The sequence below is a fragment of the Diadema antillarum genome, unplaced genomic scaffold (assembly GCF_040938485.1).
Source record: "Diadema antillarum isolate AM-2024a unplaced genomic scaffold, OU_Dant_1.0 seq00001901_RagTag, whole genome shotgun sequence".
Classification (NCBI taxonomy): domain Eukaryota; kingdom Metazoa; phylum Echinodermata; class Echinoidea; order Diadematoida; family Diadematidae; genus Diadema; species Diadema antillarum.
In genome coordinates this window covers 210,040-228,815 of record NW_027272567.1, presented here as the reverse complement: position 1 = coordinate 228,815, position 18,776 = coordinate 210,040, and positions in this window count along the sequence as shown.

The following is an 18,776-nucleotide window of genomic DNA, read 5'->3' as shown; positions in this document are numbered from 1 at the left end:
CAAAATCTTTGGAAATTCATTGCTGTTGTGATTTTTTTTATTATTATTGACCTTGAACCTCTTCCCCACGTTTCCTCTTTTTTTATTTTCCTTGTAATTTTGACGAACCAAGAAATTGTGGGGCTACAACGTCACAAGCGAAATCCCCCTCCCCCGGTTTCCCATCCCCTGCATCATTACTGTTGATAGAGTCATTGGAGGTATGTGAAACGGTTTTAGATGCCGCACCAATGAAGTACCGTTTTTATATCAATATGCAATAGCTTTCGATAATAGTTCTTTTTCCTTTTTTTTATTTACTCATTGCCTACCCAACACATTTCCGGGAGCTTGTATGTTTTCCCCTTTCATTTGTAGGTAATCAGATGATTGCAATAGTTACCTTTATCATAATTGTGTTGTTTTACGTGGTATGACTATGCGTTGTTTAATAGATTCTGAGTTTCAAAATATACTCTGTTGTACAACACAGGGCCCAATTTGAATATGAGAGAATAAATGAAAATGAATTTGAAAAAAAAAGAAAATTGCTCTGGTAGATGAGAACTTATTGTCAGAAAAATGTTCCATTGCGGTTGTGCATGCCGTTGCAATGCTTTTTAATATTTTTTTTTTTTCTGGGGAAATGTGTCTTTGCACTGTTCGTTGCGTATGAATACCTCCATGTAGCTAATACAGGCCTATGATTAAGATTCAACGCCAGACCCTTTGCTGTAGTTTCTATACTTCATGGTGTTTTGATTGACTTCTTCTTAGATTTGAGCGTCATTTTCGTCTTAATGGATGTCAAAGCATATTAAAATTAAAGTGAGCGTTTAACGGCAGTGGAATATCTCTCGTTCGCCCATTTCACAAAGTAAACCTGCATCGTATATTTGAGTGCTGTTTACGTGGTTGTAAATTTGAACAGTGCAACTTCCTTGTTGAGTTGGTGAAAGTGAATATCAGTGGCGAAATAGCTATTTGCACTATGTACACAGGTTCTGGTGAAATATAATCTTTGGTGCTGTGTGTGTGTATGTGTGTGTGTGTGTGTGCTGTTACCATTACTTCTTCCCTTTCCTATACTATAGTTTGCTTTAGGCAGGATGCCAAGTATGTCCTCCGATCAGGCTTGAGCGTTTGAGATGTCGGGAAAACCCGCTTCTAGCAGGGGTCAGGAAAACAAAAAAGGTCAGATCTGCGCCGCCATTTTGTGAGTGCTGCATGACTGTGTTATACATTTCTCCGTCGGAAAAAAAAAACACACATTTTTCTGCTTCTATTTTGTTTGGAGCTTAAAGAGTTGGACCACATTCAATCTAATACGTGTGAGTAACTTCCTACAGTCTATAAGACAACAGAACGTGATCGCGTATCTATACATGTACTTCGGAGCCAGATAAAAATCAGCAACATTCAACAGCATACTAGGTAAGCATACAATACGCTTTCCACTACAGTGTTGCTAAATAGCTTCTAGGCCTACTAAAATGAATATCGTGGGCGTAGTTTAACAAATGTGACCGTGCACCTCAAAACGAACATAAAGTCACACACACTGATTTTGCGTGAGGACTGAAAATAAGTGAAATGGGTCAACCTAGCCGAACTTGACTTTTTTATATTTTCTGAAAGAGCGGGTCTTCTTTTACATTATGCTAAAATTTGGTATCATAAAACGGGCAGGAAAGTGTGTTTTTTTAGAACTTTATCTCGAACATTTTTTTTTAGAATAGTGTGATTAGGTGTGTCTTTAGAACCCCTTTTTCATATCTGAAAAACCTTGTCCACACTCTTCACTTTCAACTCTAATAACTTTTGAAAGGATAGCGCTACTGCTTTGAAAGTTGGCATTAATTATGGAAAAAATGTGTTAATGAGGCGTGCCTAATTTCAGTTTAATCTGATAATCTCTTCATTATTGTTACTCTGGTTGTTTATTTCCTCTTTTTTTTGTCCCATTCGTCGCACAGCCAGCACGGTTTGGTGATGATTAAGTGTTTGAATAGACACTGTACTTCAAAGCCTCTTTTCTCAGTTCCCACTTTTCCTGAGTCTGTGCTTTCTTTCCAATATTTAGATAGGTTAGGAGAGTCCATTTGATTTGAGTCATACATCATTTTAAAGCTGAATATCTGGTCTTTCAGAATATGGTCTTAAATTAAAAATTCATGTCTGGCGACGTTTTGTTTGTTTTGAGGTGCAGGGTCACAAATAAAAGCATGATCACTGAATATGCTCAAAATTGAACCCTCTTTGTTTGGCTGGTATATGATTTTACTGATTTTGTTAACGTGTTTAACCCTATTATTCAAGCCCAAGCTGTTTTAACCCTTCCCATCAGACCCAAGGGAAGTTGTGCATTATATTGTGCCCCCTGTGTAACATTTTTTTGTTATTATTTGATGTATCAGCGTCATATTTGGCACTTGTGTAGAGAAAATCATACTCTAAATGACCTTTTTATTCGAACTTTCTTAGGGTCACCCATGGAGGGCGCTATTTACCAAGATATAAAGAAATACATAGGAAATGTGCTAGAAACGTGATTTTTCTATATAATTTTTTTCTTACTCAATATACGTGTTATCATGCACCAATCATTCTCATATTTGCCACAAAAGATAAGCAAATGGAATCTCAATAAATATTTTGCTCTGTTTGAAAGTTCTCAACGTCACCACATGGGGGCGCTATTCATAACAACATAAAGTATCACATTATGAGACCTATGACGAAATGTCTGGGATAGGTACATGTATAGTTTGCAGATTTATAATTTGATAAACTGATGATATTACAGGCAAAACTTCGGTGAAAAAAAATCAAAACGACACAAAACAGGAGGGCAATCTTTGGAAACTACTATTATTTGTTTTCAATGATCTCTATTATATCTATTGTTTTATTTAAAATATATATATATATATATATATATATATATATATATATATTGTCCTATCAATGTATCCATTGTTTTGTTCAAAAAAAAGGCATAAAATAAGCCAGTCTTGGAAGTCTTGGAAGTTTCCTGTCTCTGTCTTTCTTCTTGACTTTGACAGTTTTTTTTTTCCTGAGTGTTGCCATGTTGTATTCACTCACAAGAAGTGTGTACAATGTATCTCCTCTTTTGCAGTAAGTAGTACAGTACTCTCCGCATAATCGGGTAGGCTCGGGCAAAGCGTTTCTTGCCCGATAAGGGCGGACGTCCACCTTGGCGCGGACAAGCCCCGGAAGGGTTGCGGAAGCAAATTTTGTTATTTCGGCATCCTGTCCGCGACAGACGCGGAATAACTTTGTGAATCGGCTTGTCCTGGGACATTCCTAGGACTGCCCGCGGACTGTCCGCGGGCTGTCCGCGGACTGACTGCGGACATTCCTAGGAATCACTCCGGAAGAGCGCGAAATACCTCGGAATATGCTAATCGTAGCCGGGCAGCGCGGAAACATTTATGATTACACCAGGAATGAACGCGGACAATCAGGATGCCTTCCGGACAACAAAAGTTTGGCATGCGGACAAACTGCGGACAATACCAGGAAAATGGAAAGGTATAAATTTGGCGCTGACTTTGACTTTTCCTCATTTGACTGCTCATTGATGCTCCTTGTTGTGCTTCAGTAGTAGCGGCTGATATTATATTAATATGATTGGTCAATATTATTTGATAAATGTGACCACCAAAAGTCGAAGAGTAGGATTGTTTGCATGTCGGCTGACGACTCATTTTTTTTTATTTGTCTCATCTGGGAGAACAATTTTTTCTCTGCCTACAGTCACATGGATGATATTCGTAAACTTTTTGAACCATATATATATATATATATATATATATATACATAAAAATGCAAATGCATATATGTATATATAGTCATGTTGATAAGGTAGTCCACGTGTGGGCAAGATAAAAAGATAAGTAACAAAACTGCAACAAAGTTCATGCTGTATTCACCAACGATTGATTTCTTCACAAGAAATAAACCGTTAGTGAATACAGCATGATCTTTGTTGCAGTTTTGTTACTTAAAGTACTAACTGTTACTTATGTTACTATATATATATATATATATATATATATATATATATACAGGGAGTATATATTCTTTATTCCCTTTTTCTAGACATGTGCTTTATCCATCGTGAAGTATATACATGTTTTGTCTGATACTTCTGTAGAACATGCCAAATTGATCCTAATCATTAAATTTGTTTTTCTTTCTCTGATTTTTACCCTTGTGCATCTCTAACCCTCTCTTATTTTGATCACTTTTGAACATTTCCAAGTCCGAGAATTTTTTTTTCATGCTTAGAGCTTACTAGCCTATTGTCAATGAAGTGTAAAAATGGGGAAATATTTGTAACCTACTTTAATTCACTTTTCTTTGGGAGGGGGGTTCAGCTGGGCTGTCAAATTGGACAATCGAGTTTATTTGCAGCTAAAACAAAAAGAGAAGAAAAAATATTAGGTAATAACAACTACGAAAATCATTCAGGTAAAGAATGTTTCTGAAAGTGTACTTAAATATATACACTCAGCAAAAAAACAAAGCAAAAGAAAGACAGAAATGTATCACTTTTTCGAGTTCATGATTTATTGCTTTTTCTCTCATTTCACTTGAATTTTGAAGACAGAAAATTCTTCATTTTCCTCCATCATCTTTAGCTTTCATTGTTATTTTGGGCTTCAAAAATATTACATTGTAATGAGACCATAGGTATTTCTTTGCAATTGAATTCATGCTTTTTAGTGTAATGAATTTGTCTTTTGTTCTAATGTGTTGTATCATTAGAAAGCATTTACGTATGAATAACAACTTGTTCATGTTTATATAATACATTAACATTTAGCCAAAAATTCTATGCTTTTTTTTTCTGAGTGTACTTCCACCTACTTTTGTTATTTTTCAGCTGGGCTGTCACATGTAACAACCTAGTTTGTTTGCAAATAAAATACGAAAACAACATAAAGGAAAATGTAGTATAGTACAGGAACCAGGAAAGTCACTCAGATGAAAAATAATTTCTGAAAAGATCAAATCAAAACAAACTTACTAGGAAGTTAGGGGGCTGATTTCACTTCTTTCTGGTTGCTTTTGGCACAGTCTCTACTACCTTCTTCTTTGCCTTCTGGGACCGGAAATTCCTTAGATTTACCTGTTCTTCATCGCTAGACGAAAGGTGTGCCTGTGATGGGGATATTTGCATGGGGGCCTCGCCTCCCTTCTTGCTCATTTTGCGTTTCATTGGCATGACGCTCGCGGAAAGTGTCGACATTTTCGTGTCTGGATCACAAAATTTCCGCATCGGTTCCGGACACTTGCATATATGGGTCAGAATTTTGAACGATGAACAATTGAGCCAAAACAAGGCAAAAATTAAAAAGTAGGAAATTCTCCAAATTATTCATCTTACCTGAAAGAGTATGACTCAAGCGTTAATATGAACCCAATTATACTAGGATTTTCCCAGAGGAACACGTTTTTATTCACCGCTGAAGTTTACCATGTCAAGAGCAGCGAACGTCCGTGAGGAATAGTACAGCACATACACTTGAATACCATTTAACATAGTTTGCAAAGATCTGATTCAGTTCAAAATCCTAACGAAATATCTTAAGGGACATGTGTACGTGCTTGCAGAATATTAAGCTTGTACTCTTAACCTGTACGTAATGGTAGACAACTGATGATTTAACTAAATTCGTCGTTTCTGTTGAAATATTGCTCTTCCGCTAAACACTTTCTCCACTTTACGCGCATTTTACAGAAACTCAATATTTTGACCTCTTATTTCACTATCCCATACTTTAATCCTCACTCCCAAATAATAACATACCCTTTTAAGATGTATCTGATCTAGGCAGTCTCTATAACCCAACGAACATAGCATAGTTTTCATCACGGAGGTTCGCATGTAGCTCACGGACGTTCGGAACAAACAAGATGCAGCTCTCTTGAGTTGGAAACGCATTCTACTCACAACAAACAGCAATTTCATATCGAGAACAAACTCCTCTGCAAAATCCTGAATAGATGTTACCAATTCTCAATTATATAAGCTTGTTTATCTTCTCATACTGAGGAATCAAAGAAAACAATTTTTCCATCTCTCGTAAATGAACGTACAAACGTACGTGTAATCTCAGTGACGTAGTCCATTCTTGAGAACGAATATATTTATCAAAATTTCGTTATCATGAAGTAAAGATTCAGGTCCTAAATTTGTTATCAAAAGTCTACAATGCAAAATCTGCTTATAACGAACATGGTCACAGCTAAAGTTATGACAAAGAATTAACATAGAAAGGCAACAGAAATGTGCTCCGTTATAGAAATACGAAGTTTAGCTGGGGAGGGCAAACGAATACGTTGGGAAGAAATCCCTCTATGTTTGCTCCTTGTGTTACACACTCTTACCGAGGAGAATTTGTATTTTTATATTAGTCAGAAATCATAATGGGTTCGATATTGCGAAGCTTCGTCATAACAAGACACAATAAGTCCATATAACTTGGATGGATGTTTGTGACTTCGACATTATGCAATATGGTTCTTTATAACAAACATTTTGTAGCGCGTCATTTCGGAGGCTCGTTATTCATACAGTTTGTCAATACGAAAATTGATAGAGTTCGTATAATTATGAAGCTTTTTTATTCGGTAAATGGTAGGAATCTCCGAAGGTTAATCGAAAGGTTTATTAATTGGAACATGAACAATCATGTTCGCTTATCCAAATGTGGAGAAACAAGTTAACAACTAAAATTCTCAAAATTTCAAAACCTCATAATAACCGTTTTCACCTAAACGAATATCAGGCCCTTTCCACTTTTAGAAGAACGGGCCTAAAAATAATGATCCTTAATATTTATTTTTCGGACTAACAAACTTTCGGAATAAGAAAATTTCTAATAACAAATCTCCTTAATTAACTACAATCTTTTTTCCATTTTCGGAATAACAAACCTTTGGACATCGGAGTAACGAATCTTAGGAAGAGTGAACGTATCAAAGTGCAACCTTAAACCTATTCTTAATCATTACTTTTTGTAACATGTGTTTTCAAAGTAAGCACAAAAGCATAAACAAATTGACGATCTCTCTGTCTCTTAAATGTAAAATGAAAAAAAAAATCTTGGAAAGAATTACAAATGAACATTGCTTTTCATTGATGAGTATAAAACTTAACAACACCATGTGATGATAAGCGGAGGATTTGTTTGTTTTCATCGGACAATAATTGTATACTGCATTATTTTTGTTAGCTTGTGACGGCATTTCGCTGAATAAAAAACATAAACAAACGAACAAAAGCTTCTCCAGAGGAATTTGGTACAACGGGAGTGCACTGGCATTTTTTTCTCTGTGTGTTGGAGCTCGATCCCTTCTCTGTTTCTCAGTAATTTTCATTCAACTGCTTCCACGTCCTTTTGAAACTTTTCCTTTTTTTATTCAACACATGTCAATTACAGACTTCTTTCGTCATTATCCTGCATGTGATTACGTAGCACTTTTCGGATTTGTTTTGGTTTGTTTTGGTTTGTTTCTGTTTTCTGTTTGGTTGCAGCATGTCCAGGCTATTGATGGAATGAGAGAAAAATTGTCATGAAGAGAAAAATAAGAATGAATTAAGGCATTTAATATCATGACAATTACAGCGAACGTCCGTTATGGAGACCAAAACTGGATGTGTTCTGTTTGAGACGCCAGCTACCATACTCAAAAGATAAACACTTGGCGCACCTGTCACTAAAAAGTGTCACTGATCCTCTTTCTCCTACTATGTAATCCATTGACTTATTCTACCAACGAACATCCGTGACAAAAACGTTTTCCTTTTGTTATTACAAGTAAATGGAGTGCTGAACATTATTCACTTTTGGGTATGAGCGGCTCGGTGATTTGGTAATATTTTCAACTAACATTAACTTTATGTGCAGTAATATATTTGTAATTATCAGAAATTTCCTTTCTCGGACAGAACGTCCGTGAGCGAAACTTTCAGAACCTGTAACAGTACAAATTGTCTCCAGATCCTCATTAGAAAGAAATCTAAATGCACAGAAATTACAGATTACGCAAAATTCCATTTTCCTATAACTTTGTTTTCAGCGTTTAGCTGTTTTTGTATAATTAGAGGGAAAACAAGCGTAAAATTGTGAGTAAATTTTCAACTGTTCGTTCATCATGATCACATAACGCCTTAAAAATTCTGAAACTACTGCCCTAAACTCATTGTTTACTTTGTAAAACTTTATTTGTGGCTATTGGAGCTAAACGTTTTAAAGAATACAGGACACTTTCGAGACAAGTTATCCCTATCGAAGGGATTGCATGCGTCACGGACGTTCGCTGGAATTGTCACGGACGTTCGTTCTACTGATAGGGTCATGTTCCAGGACGGATAACTAATCGGCAGAGAGTACCTAGCCTTCCTAACTCTTTCAAAAATTTGAAAAGGTATTGTCAATGCAAATTATAAGAAATTTGACATCCTTACAACATATGTATTGCTCAGAGGGGAGTCAGGAGGTGAATTTTCAGAGAAAATATTAATTATTTGCTTGGTTTTCGGTAAATTGCATGGTCCAAAAACTGCGGACAAGCCTCAGTCCGCTCCCAAAATAACATGCAGCTCCTCGGCTAGAGAGCCAAAGGTAAAATGCACCTTCGTCATCAAAGCAAGATGGTGTCCCACTCGAAAACGTTTTAATCATCTCGGACGTTCTTTTTTTCTCGGAGGTTCGTCTAAAAATATAATTTCGGTTCCTATTTGACAAAGGATGGACAGAAACTCAAAACAAACACATTATCGTGTGGCTAGATCTTAGTTGATTACGACTCAGAACAATACCACCAATAACGTTTAATGGGATACGATCTTTATTAGAAAATAGCGGAAGCACGTCCGTGACGAAAACTGAGTATAATTTTGCATAAAAGAATATTACGTCCCATGTACAGCCAGCAGACGTACAATTTTTGCAGGATATGTTCATTAGGTGGAACACCAAATTTTCGTATACATTACAGTTGGGACAACAAAGTAGAATTTGCAGCAGCAATAGAAATAAAAGCACCACGGACGTTCGTCTGTCTGGGACTTTGATATTTCAATTGTTCTCTGTCATTTTATACGTGCTCATAAAGTTCGTATATTTTTGTGGTTCATACCCATGATATGTCAGATGCAGAACATGGTCAGATGTTAGATGCCACGTACGCTTAAAAATGCCCATCATTAGTTTGAAAAAGAGAAATTATTGTGAAAATAGCGTTTTTACCGTATTTTTACGCTTTAAGTCCTTGTCAAATGAAAAATATCAGGCAAAAGTCAACCAAACCATATATCTTCTGAAAGGAAATTTACCAATCTTTGAGATGACATGAAAAAATCTGGTTTCTTAGATCATCCTGGCGTGTTCTAAGGGAAAGAATGTCATAAGGTGCGAAAATTGGCAATTGTACATCGTTCAAAATTCTCACCCATATAGATCCGCATCGGCTCCGCGCTGTCCTAAAACATTCCTGGTGTCTTCCGCTTTCATTCGGGAAGCTTCCCCACACCGCGGGATTCTTTCCGGAGCGTGTGCGGAAGGAGCGGAAGGGTTCCGGACAAGCGGGACATCCTCAGGACATCGTCAGGACAAGTCGCCGAAGGTGTCAGGAAGTTCATTTCCGCGTCCAAATTTTGGTCTCGATCAAAATTTGGACGCGGAAATTTTTCTCTCTCCCGAAGGTGCGGAAACACCCGGACATGTTTAGGACAGAGAGCGGACACGTTCAGGAACGTGCGGACAGGTTCCCGAAGGAGTGCGGAATACCAAATTTGCATTCCTGGGCTTGTCCGCGTCTTGTCCGCGCCCTAGTGGACGCCTGGTCAAAGCGGAGTACCCGATTAACAGAAGAACACGTTTCATTCACAATTGACACACAATGTTTATGTAAATATGCATTGTACACTGCACCGAACACCTACACTGTGCACACTACATACCTTACACTATTCCTCAGTCACGAACAATAATTCACACTCTTTATAAGGACAAATATGTCTTCAGAAAACTTTGTCGTTTGACTATAGACTCCTCGCTAACACGCAGGCGTTTTCCAAAGTGAACAGGTCTCTTTGCGTGCACTAGTCACGTTGAACGTCGGGTTACTTTTCGAGAAGTGACTGGGGAAAAGCAAAATTATGGAGCTGGTGCATGGCCTGATTTTCGTTGCATACTTCTCGTATTGTAAATGTTGTTGCGGAGCAAGGGAGGAGCGCAAGTGTGTTCAGCTCCTGTCTGTCTATTCAGTTGTGAGTGCCAGGTACATGTGTAATGTTCGTTTACGTGTGGCAAGTACTGGTACATGCGTTTTCATGTTTAATCACTCCCTAAATGATCGGTCTTCTCTGCAAATTAAGCAGAGAATGCGATTAGCCGTGGAAAATTTGGCATTCCTGATTTCTTAAAGTGTTATATCTGCGATAAAGTGTGGGTAGAAATTAGATAAGAAGACAATTATTTCCCCGTTTATGCGGAGAGGCAACCCGATTATCAGGTAATCTTAGTGTGCATTGGAACTGATTTTGACAATACTACCCAATTAAACGGAGTACCCGATTACGCGGAGAGTATTGTATTTTGAATGCCTGAAAGCAAATGATAAAATACATTGCAATGCACAAGGAACTTGGATTGTACAGCATGTGGTAACACGAAGAATAAATGTACAAGGAGAAGCCCATTGACTACATTATAAAATCTTCTTGGGACGGAAAGTATAGGCCTAATCATTACATTTTAAAGCTGAATAACAATAACTGATTGGGGAGTACAATGTTCATCACAAATGGTGTTGTTGCTTTTATTCCTTTTAAAAAGAAAGGATTAAAGAACAATTTTCAAAGGGTAGTGGATGCTCTGTATCAAAGAGGCATGGAAAGCAAAACAGTGTAAGTGTCTCTGTGGTGAAAAGATCTAAGAAACAAATGAAAGAAGGTCACAGTCATACACATACCATTAAAAATAAAGGACTTGAGGATGAAGACAGGGCATCTTCAATAAACGGTCAGACTATCGACTTAGTCTTAATAAAGTCTTTTGCATACAGACAGATCAAAGGTGTCACATTCAGTGGACATCCTGTGTCAAATAATTACTTCTATCATTGTGTACTATGATGACCCTTCTCTTAAATACTTGATCTCTCCTCAGAAAAATTGTACTGTTCTGTTTTCTCCGTTAGTAGCACTGCTCCATTTTCCTTTTAAAGAAATCCTATATCCTTTCTCTTCTTTCTAACCTTTGTTTCATTTATGCTGTATCACACCCATTCAATAGTGCCTCAGCACTATTCTTAGATTTTGTATATGTATATTTTTAACAAGAAAATAAACATTGATATCTTAGAATTCAGTATGATTTTAATATTTGAGAATGAGTATCTTTAGAAAACCAAAATAATGATCAGTTAGCACAGTCTCCCTGTAGTTCTTGTACATGAGAAAAGGTGGAGGTAAAAGGGAGGAGAATTCAAGCATAAGTAGTCTCGTCAAGCATGTACCCTTAGGTCAAGACTTACTGTCAGAGGCATCCAGCTATGTTTAGTCATGTCAGTGTATCATACGTACATATTATATTTCAACTTTCAATTCTTTACTGCCAATCACTAACGCCATTAAGCTCAAGGATAATGTCTTGAAGCTACATAAACACTCCATATTCATACGCTGTATTGGCATGAAAGTAGGTTATTTCATTCTTTTCCATATTAGATGTGCGTGTAATGCCGTTACCATGTAATTCTGTTACCACAATTACACCAGAACTAAAGGAGATGTTTCACAAAATGTTTACTGAGTTTCCAGGGAGTCACATGTAGAGAAAACACAATTATAAGCGGAGATAAAAAAAAACAGTGATTACTTTGTTCAGGAGAGAACTTTTTTTTTTCAATTTCATAGTAACAAAATTGCGTCAAATGTTAGTAGATTTTGAAAATTTATCCCCCCCCCCAAAAAAAAAAAGAAATAATCATAAGGGTGTCTGAATGCTTCATAAAACGTGATTGTGGAAGCATTACAAGAAAAATGTGAGAATTATGGATAAAGCAGGGAGATATTTAAATAGTTTCATTCTAAATTTTCATTTGATATTCTTAAATTTTAGATAAACACAATAAATAGTCTTCCAACTTTAAAAGTGTGTAGAACAAAAAGGGGAAAGTTATTGGAAAAGATTTGTTTTTGGGTGTTTTTTCCATAAACACAACATCCGTCTTTGTGGGAGACTTAACTTTTTCAGCATTTATCATTACTTTGAATTTTGCTGTTTTTTGCCCTTGTCATATAGAATTACCCGAATGACACCATAAATACACCAACTATGTATAATCTCGAAAAGTTGTTAAAGACAAGGCTTTTTATCGCTATATTTGTTTTAGACAAGTATTAAAGTAAAGTAAGCTTGGTTACCACTCTGACAAGCTAGTGCAATTATTTCTCTTAGCCTAATTAGCATATTCAGCTAATAAATACAAAATGTAATATGCTGTTAATTTCAATGCAGGAAACGTAAAAACAAAACAATACAGCTTTTCAAGGGTTGTCGATGGTGAGGAACTCATTTGAACACCGGTTTTCACATATTTGTGAATGGTACAAAGATGTCTATTGACATGAAGTTATTTGACTATTTCAAATAGTCCATTTTACGATACTAGATACCATTTGATGTGACCAAGGAGTTGTTAGATACAATAATATACATATTTTAGTCACACTACAATAAACTAAAATATCTCGTTTTATATAGGGAATGTCCTTGCCCACCCACTCTAGTCACCTCCCCCCTTTCCATAAAAACTGGTTTCACAAATGGATTCCTGTTCACATAGAAAATGTGCAATTCTTCTTTTCAAGCTTTCTTAAGCCTAAACAACACATTCTACTGTATATCGAGCTTATCAGATCTTTATGCTAATTAGGCTACTAAATTGTAATTGCCTGAGGTTGCCAAAGTGGCAACGAAGCCTTATCTACCCTTGAATACAAATCTCAAACCTCGAAAAGTCATATCATATGAGATTTCAGTCTTCCTGGATTAGCATGCATATTGCATATTCTAATTAGCTAACATTATACTACTTAGGCTAATCAAAGATAATTGCCCAATGTTGATGGCAACCGAGCTTAGTTTAGTAGCCTACTGCACTGTATAAGTACCCATTTTGCATCCAAACCACCAATCTACAAAACCTTAAATATACTAACTTTTCCAGTTCATATAATAGTACATGATATAGTGGTATCATCTACTGGACTATCACTGCTATATAAAATGCAAATTATCTCATTATTCTTATTATAGTTTAGATACTTTCATCGTATGAAGGAAAAAACAAACAAACACGCTGTGTTATAAATGAATTCCGTGATTAAAAAAACACCCTTGAAAAACCTGTTATACCCGTGTTTTCACACATTTTGAGATGAAACAGCTTATTACATATTGCGCTAATCATCTTTTTTAGTTAAGGGCATATTATAAAAGAGCAGACTCTAAGCATTAAAATGATGTATAGCTCAACTCAAATGGACTCTCCTAACCTATATAAATATTGGAAAGAAATCACACACTCTGGAAAGTGTGAACCGAGAAAAGAGGCTCTGAAGTACATTGTCTATTCAAGTGCCGGTGCTAGTTGTGCCATGAATGGGGAAAAAAAAAACAGGGTGTAAACCACCTAAGCAAGAACAATGAAGAGATTATTAGATCAGCCTGTTAATTAAACATGCACTACTAACATATTCTGTTCATGATTAATGACCACTTTCAAAGCAGTAGCATTATCCCTTCAAAAATTGCACGTCTTCAAAGTGAAGAGTGTGCAAAAGGTTATCATGACATGAACAGGGGTCTCTAAGACATACCTGATCTCACTACTCTAGAAAAAAAGGGTTGCAGAGAAACTGCTGAAAATGCACGTTTCCATTCAGTTTATGATCCCAAACTTACGAATAATGTAGAAGAACGGTAGCTCTTTCAGAAAATATTACAAATCTTATACTGACTTGGTTGGCCCGCATCACCTTTTGTTTGTTTTTTTGAGTCCTCACGTAAAATCATGGGGTGCAACTTTTTGTTTGTTTTCACTTTCGTGATGCACGGTTACAATTACACATATAATTATATACGTACCGCAGGGCTCGACACTAACGGTGGCCCGGTGGCCCGGGGCCACCAAAAACGCAAGTCGGGCCACCAAAATTTCAGAAATGAAGAATTTGTTGGCCTGATCGGGCCACCAAAGAAGGTCGGATGTTTGCCTTTGGGCCACCAAAAATAAAAGTTAGTGTGGCGCCCTGCGTACCGTATACATGAGTTTGAATTAGTATACATAATAATCATGTAACGATGTATAACATTATATACATATATGACAGATATTCAAATTTCTATGGATCGAATAAAACCTTGTTATATGTCATATAGAAACAGTCAAAAGGACACACAAATCCTGATAAATAATTACATTTCGCTCATATTATGTTCTTTCATAATTATTCTCTTTTACATGATAACTTTTGTGTACGACATCAATTTAAGATGATTATTATTCCTCCATTAGCTGATCTAATTTTAATGCCTCAATATATTTTGATGAGTGTATAATCAGTGGCGTAACTAATCCGCTGGTAAAAAAAAAAAAATACCAAAATGGTATTTTGGTAATTCAAGGGTTTAGTAAACTGCTTTTGAAATCGACATGACAGGGTGATCAAGAAATAATGTATTTTTCTAAGATTTCTTTTAATCATTATTAAAGAGGTATATTGTGTGAAACATTGTTCAAAAAGCCCGGAGCCGACAAAAGATTGTGATTCAACGTGATGCCTGGTTTGCATTTTGAATATAAGCAGGATTTGCGAAGTGTACTCAAACATCCGAACGGCAAAAAGAGTCGCTGCGTTGCGCAATGTAATGTAGAATGTAAACCTTATATCTTTACCGTACGCTTCGTTATATCAAAGCTAGATCATTGGGCCGAATGCATAAACGCTAGCAATTGCTTGTGCTAGCCTTTTACTCGAATCCGTATGCATAAAAACAAGCAACTGCTTGCGAGTAGAAGCTTTTGCTAGCAAGCACAAGCAATTGCTTAGAGGCCAAGCATTTGCTTAAAAACGTATGCATAAAACATACCTTTTGCTAGTTCTTGCTAGCAATTGCTTACGATTTTCCAAGCTCCGTAAAATGAGCTTGAGCTTTTGCTTAGCTGGGACGTTCCCTTTTAAGTATCATTTTCATATTCATGAAAGAAAGACCACACTTGTGAATGAGTGGTATAAATCTACAAGAAATTACTCATAAGTAGAGTAAGAAACTTTTTCATTTCAACAACGGGAATGTCCAGTGGTTAGCATGCAAAATGTGATGAAAAACAGATAAGACGTCTGACTTCGGTGGAGAGCAAGGAGACGTCTCTCCACGTTCGATCTGACACATCCGGGCTACTATAAGCAGTGATAGGAATCAGTCAGTGCGTGTGTGTGTGTGTGTGTGTTTGTGTGTGTATAGATGTGTATTTGCGTCTGTGTGTGCATTTATGAGTGTCATTTCTTAGCTATTTTGCTATGTCAGGAAATGTTTCCGCACACACGTGCCCTTTCAAATACACGCTGCCACACTCCTTTTGTTCTTGTGTTCGCACAGGCGTGACGTCCCTTTTGTTAAAAACGCAAGCAATTGCTTGTGCGGGACAAGCAAAAGGTATAAGCACGAGGAAAAAGTTATGCATATGGATTTAAGCAATTGCTTGAGCTAGACCTTTTGCTAGACGAGCTTGTGCTTTTGCTTGAAGTAATGGCTTACAAGCAATTGCTTGTTTTATGCATTCGGCCCATTGACTTTGCAGTGTTGCTTTACTAGTCTAGGTATTATCAAAAATGCCTTGCATTGCCAATAATAAGACTTGACCTGGGTTATTTCCTAACTTTTCTATGTATATCAAACTCACACACACACAAACACACACAATAAGGGGATGCTCTAAAGTAAAGATTTTGGACATCCTTCCCCCGCTTGGTCAGTTCGACGCCCCCTCGCTGGTCATACCTCCCCCAATCATGAACATAAAACGACACCCATGACTACCAGAGGCGGATCGGGGGGGGGGGGGGGGGAAGGGGGGCGCACACTGGGCGCCCCCTCCCTTTATTTCAAAAACGAAAAAATAATAATGTAGCTACAAACGACAAACGGAAGTTTTTGGACTGTAAAATGTAAACATTTTCAAGCTCGCTCGCATTTAATCGTTATGCTATTTTCCTGATGTTGCTTCTAGTAATTACAAGCAGTTGAACCCGGTGCGACCCCCCTTAATTTCCAAAGCGAAAAAATATAGCTACAAACGCAATTTTTTGGACTTTAAAATGTCAACAGTTTCAAGCTCGCTCGCATTCAATCGTTATGCTATTTTCCTGATGTTGCTTCTAGTAATTGCAAGCAGTTCACGGTGCACCCCCCTTAAATTCCTAAGCGAAAAAATATAGCTACAAACGACAGTTTTAGGACTTAAAAATATCAAAATTTTCAAGCTCGCTCGCATTTAATTGTTATGCAATTCTCCTGATGGTGCTGCCAGTAATTTTTCGTTTCACAACGACATTCAATAATCCATGTAAGGAAAACTTACAATGTGACAGCGCTGTGGAATGTATCACATTCCGTTATGTATTGTCCCTATCAAGTTTGCAAACTAAAGCGCACGCACGCACGCACAAGCATACACACCCTAAAAATTACTTGTCCACGAGGTGCCCCCCTCCCATGTCTTGACCCACGGTACGCCAAGTGTATAGTCATGCAACTCTTTTATTCTATGAATACTCCTTTAGAGTATTACCAAGTTATATCTGATTACTATATGTCGCCCATCCTATGACAGGCTCACTCAACGCATCTATGTGATGTCTTCCACTCGAATAAACCACCATAAATCAGATTTAAAAAGCCCAGAAAATTAATGCATCCTCACAATGTCTTAGAGAACAAGACAAGCAATATTCACATACAACGTGTTAGATTATGCTATGTTATAATGCTCGATTTTAAGAATGCCTAATTCATCACCGACTTTTTCTTTTCTGTTATTATTACTAAACGCTAATCTATGCTTTCTGCTAAAGTATTTGTAGATGTATTTACTACTGTATGTTTCTTTTGCTTTTAGACAAACAGACACCATGGCAACGTTTCATCAGAACAGCAGCCAGAATCTGGAGTGTCCTATCTGTCTTACACTTCTCGAACAACCTAAATCACTGACATGTTCCCACACGTTCTGCAAAGACTGTCTTCAACGTGTCTTTCAAACGCAGCCCGACCAACTAACTGTGACATGTCCAATATGCAGTAAAGGAACGCCCCTACCCGGTGGAGATGTGGAAAAGTTACAAACTAACGCACCCTTGAATTCTCTCGTGGACGAAGTGAAAAACAAGAATCCAACGTGCACAGTTTGTGAGATGGACAACAAGTCGCCAGCTGTGTCCTACTGTCAGGACTGTGGGAAATATATGTGTAAATCGTGTGAGAACGGCCACTCTATCTGGAAACCGTTCTCCAACCACGAAGTGGTGCCCATGAGCGAGGTGCTCTCGGGAAAAGTTCCGCTTAAGAGGCGAAGGAAATGTAAGAAACATCTTAGCGAGGATGTGGAGTGTTTCTGCACTGGATGTCAAGAATACGTCTGCCTAAGATGCGGGATGTTAACACACTTACAAGCAGGACATCAGATAAAAGAGGCAGCTGTTCATGAGGAGAAATTGATGGAAAATATCAAGGAGTTGAAAAACAAAGTAATATCAAAGAGAACGTCCATCGACAATCACATCGAATTCATAGAGGCACAACGCAATGAAATAACAAATTTAATGACAAGACTCAATGATGACATCGATAAGACGTACGAGGAATACATGCAGATATTGTCAGCCAGTAGAGAAGCGCTGAAAAGTCAAGTGAAACAATTGTCTGAGAAATTCGAGAAGGAATTACAAGTCATGGAGGAGGAGAGTCACCAAACAATTCATCAAATGAACGTAATGGAAGAGCTGGTAACAAACGGTATGAAGGTACCGCTTGAGAAAGACGCCTTGTCTGCACACAACACGCTGTGTGAGAACTTGAAGAGTTCTCTGGCACGAGATGATCCTGACGACCAATCACCGAAAGGTTTGGCACAACGAGCTCAGAAGATGTCATTCCGTAGATACGTGAAGGTCAAGGAACTTTGTCTTGGAGAGCTGGAGAGTTGGGATGTCAAAGCAGACGTAGAGTTTCCTAGCGCAAACATGGTCTGCATGAATCGTGCACCAAAAAATAAGATGGCGGTGATAGGATCGCCATATACTGGAATCCATTTCTACTCCCCTGATGGCGAGTTACACCAGACCGTGTTGTCTGATTTCTATAGTTTCCTTAACATTGGATTCCTGTCTGATGGCCGAAGTGTAGTACGCTATACACATGGCGAGGTATCACTCTACACTCCACATTGGGGGAAGCTTGACGTCACGTTCGAAACGACGGGATCCCTCGATGGAGAATATGGTGGTCTCAGTGTGGATAGAGATGATAATATCTATGTGGGTTATAGGAAACCAAAAAAGATCGCGGTATTTATCCCACAGGGTGGTAAGGCTGTAAGAATCATTATGTGTGATGGATATACACCTCAACAAATATTTTCCTTTCACAGCACGGGAAATCTGATACTATGTGACTCGGCTCTCGTAT